The sequence below is a fragment of the Suncus etruscus genome, chromosome 9, assembly GCF_024139225.1.
Source record: "Suncus etruscus isolate mSunEtr1 chromosome 9, mSunEtr1.pri.cur, whole genome shotgun sequence".
NCBI lineage: Eukaryota > Metazoa > Chordata > Mammalia > Eulipotyphla > Soricidae > Suncus > Suncus etruscus.
Genome location: NC_064856.1, coordinates 67,464,542 through 67,468,352, shown reverse-complemented (window position 1 = coordinate 67,468,352; position 3,811 = coordinate 67,464,542). Strand labels below are relative to the sequence as shown.

Sequence of the window (3,811 nt, the reverse complement as noted above, 5' to 3'; positions counted from 1 at the left end):
ACTAAAGATGGCCTGAAGTTCCATCATTGCCTTTTTAGCACTGCTTGGAAATACTACTCAGAGTTCAGCATTTTGACTTAGGTACATTCTTCTCAGGAATAGGCACCTTGCTTTATTATATAGCCTCTGCACTTGAGCTTATGGTGTCTGAAAGATTATGTCCTAACTTTTGTTCAAATTTTCTAAGAACTGATCCTCCTTGAGCCTAGTTTCATGCTCTCCCTGGATTTCTGCATGATAAGCTCTGGTTCTCCCAGTTGCATTTTTTTGTTTGTTTGTTTTTCGGGCCACACCCGTTCGATGCTCAGGGGTTACTCCTGGCTAAGCTCTCAGAAATCGCCCCTGGCTTGGGGGGACCATATGGGACACCGGGGGATCGAACCGTGGTCCTGATCCTTGGCTAGCGCTTGCAAGGCAGACACCTTACCTCTAGCGCCACCTCGCCGCCCCCCCCCCAGTTCGTATTTCTAGTCTAAGTTGTCAGTCGGATTGAAAACAATTTGTTATTTAAATGAATTTAAATGACTTTAATGTTTTATTTATTTTTTGGTTTTTGTTGGTTTTTTCTTTATTTATTTTTTTTCTATTTTTAAATGACTTTAATTTTTTTTTTTTTTTTTTTTTTTTTTGGTTTTTGGGCCACACCCGGTAACGCTCAGGGGTTACTCCTGGCTATGTGCTCAGAAGTTGCTCCTGGCTTGGGGGACCATATGGGACACCGGGGGATCGAACCGTGGTCCGTCCAAGGCTAGAGCAGGCAAGGGCTTACCTTGCCTTTAGCGCCACCGCCCGGCCCTGACTTTAATTTTTAAGACAACCTACGAGACAAGTTTTTCTCTTAAAGACAATGCCTCCACTCCAAATAAATCAAAGTAAAAATAAAGGAAGTGCTCAAGATGACATCGGATCCTGTTGTTGGTCCTGGTGTGTGGATGAAAAGCTGCAGCCAGTAGTGATGACGGTGATAGATCCAAATTAACTGCCGAATATGTTAACACTTTTCCATTTCTCAACTATCTTTAAAGAAAATCATATATGGGATCACACCATCCTCACGGTAGACCAACAGAGCAACCATACCACATCTGGATTCATGTTCTCTTCAGTAAAAAACTGGTAGTTTTTTTAATCAGCAAGGATGTGCTTGATTTGTTCTGTAGCCCCAGTCATGAAAGGTTGCACTCTTCCCGGCTTCTGTTCTTCAAGTTTGTTTTTTTATTGCTTTCATGTAATCTTTGATGTACATCTTGTAGGCTTCCTTGGTGAATGTGGTTTTCCTATTCATGACCTTGTCCACACCAGAGATCACTGTTTTTGGTTCCTTTGCCCTCGGGACCTTAGGTGGTGGCATTTCCATCAATGAGCCAGTCATCAACTGATCAATCACCCTCTTCCCCTCCACCTCTAGCCACTGGCCGACCTCGATTTCCCCGATCTTGTAGAGTTCAGAAAACATCTCATCATGACTGATAAGATCTAGGTAATCATGAAGGCAACTGGAAGGAGACTGCGGTGCAGCCACAGCGGCGCTGGGGGGAGGAGGAGGGAGGTCGGATGAAAAAGCGAAAACAATTTTTTTTCCTTTGGTTTTTGGGCCACACCCGGTGACGCTCAGGGATTACTCCTGACTGTACACTCAGAAATAGCCCCCCGACTTGGGGGACCATATGGGGTGCCGGGGGATCGAACCACAGGAATTTCCCCCTTAATCTTCCAGGCTTTATAAAAATTGATTCAAATTCTGCTTGTTGGTGCTGGAGAGATAGCACCGGGGTAAGGTGTTTGCCTTGCACGAGGTCGACCTTGGACGGACCCAGGTTCTATCCCCAGCATCCCACATGGTTTCTCTCCCCAACCTCAACCCCAGCCTGCCAGGAGTGATTTCTGAGCGCAGAGCCAGGAGCCTGAGTACCCTTGGATGTGGCCCTAAAACAAAAACAAACAAACGAAAGAATTCTGATTGTTGAAGCTAGCATTGGCTTAAACTGCATTTGCTGTGCCTGTTTTCTCCCGGTTACCATATCTGGTACTGCGTGCTGCTGAGGCAGTCTTGGTGAAGAGACTTATGATTGGGAACTTTCTGTATACTTAATAGAACTGACAAACAGATCAGGGGCAATTCTGCTGCTGTATGAAAAGGGGAAGTTTGTTTTTCCAAAGCTTTGTGGGTGACTGTTTTTTCCTGCTAATTTTCTGAAAGGGTTCAGTTTTCTACACATGAAGACAGCAGCATGTTGCTGCAATACAAGAAACATATCAAGAAAAATCATATTGTTAATTAAACTTAAAGCTAGCCAAACTTATATAAAGTCAGTAACAAAAATGATTAGTTTTTTTTAAAGGGACAACATTTATTCCTTTTCCAAATGTTACAGTAAAACCAGGTGGAAGAGAATGGTTTTAGCAGTTAGAAAAAAAGTACAAGTCTCCGTTGCTTTTCACGCAGCCATTCTCCTGTTCGTTGCCCTTCGCGGGAGACGCGCCGGCGGCCTCCTTGGCGGTCACGGCTTTGCCCCGGGGAGCCTTGGAGCTCTGGCTGCCCATGTTGGGGGGGGGGGGTCCGCTGGGGTGGGGGAGCGTTCGGTGGGGTCGGCCGGTCGGCCTGGCCAGGGAAGGGTGGGGCCCGCGCCGGGGGGTGGGTGGGACGGGAGCCGCACCTCCTCTCCTCCTCTCTGCGCCCGCGCCCGACCCGCTACTGCGCCCACTGCCGTGCGCTCCGCGCCAAAATGCCCCAAAAGGATTAGTTTTAAATCACTTTATAGGTGTTCAGTTTATAATAAAATCTCACCGTATGTATATTAAATTAGTTCTTAAAAGTTGTTGGAAGTGCTCTCTGTCTTAATAGCTATTGTATTCCTTTGACATTTCTTTGTGTTACAGAGTCCCCCACCCCCACCCTTCCGCTGCCACCGTCGTCGCCTGCCAGGAGCGATTTCTGAGCGAAGACCCAGAAGTAACTTCTGAGCGCCATGAGTGTGACCCAAACACACCACACACACACCACACACACACACACAGAGAGAGAGAGAGAGAGAGAGAGAGAGAGAGAGAGAGAGAGAGAGAGAGAGAGAGAGAGAGAGAGAGAGAGAGAGAGAGAGAGAGAGAGAGAGAGACCCGTATTACAGAACCTCCCCTACCCTGGTGGTTGGGGTTCCGGGTGTGCCCCCCCCCAACAAACAAAAAGGCAAATTTTTCTCCCTCTGACAACTTATTTACATAGATACAGACAGTTGAAGGAGAAATCCTATCAAACCAACTTCGCAAAAACCGTCCCCATTCCATTCATTAATGCAACCAAATTTGCAAATGACATTCCAAGGCGTCCGGAGTCGCCCGCTACACGCGTCACCTTCGCCAGGCCCTTCCGACCCCCTTTCACTCCTCCTCCACCTCCACCACCACCACCACCACCACCGCCACCACCACCCCCAGTGCCACGACCTACCTGCGGTGGGCTGCAAACTACACAGAGCCAGCACCAGACAGAGCGCCAGAATCGGCACCCAGCCGAGCTCCCCGCGGCGCCCCGAGTTGGGTCGGAGTTCCACAGTTCTCCCCGCCGCTGCGCCCAGGGCGCGGGCTTTCCGCGCCCGCCCGCGGGAACCCATCGGCCCGGGAGCGAGTCTTCACCGAACCCCGCTAACCAGGACTTTGCCTCGAACAGAGCCTGCGATTGTCACTTCTCTCTCTCTCTCTCTCTCTCGTTACCCTCGGGCGTCTCCGCAGCGGCCGGAGGTAGAACAGGAGGGGAGCTGTGGGCGGGCGCTGGTGAATCACCAAACAGGGCGCGGGAGCCCAATCTGGCCACCCA

The 3,811-nt window shown here is 49.3% G+C and overlaps 1 pseudogene; it reads right to left on the bottom strand.

Annotated features, from left to right (window-relative positions):
* Nucleotides 1-991: 991 nt before the first annotated feature.
* LOC126018556 (uncharacterized) lies at nt 992-3,608 on the bottom strand (annotated as a pseudogene).
* Nucleotides 3,609-3,811: the final 203 nt, after the last annotated feature.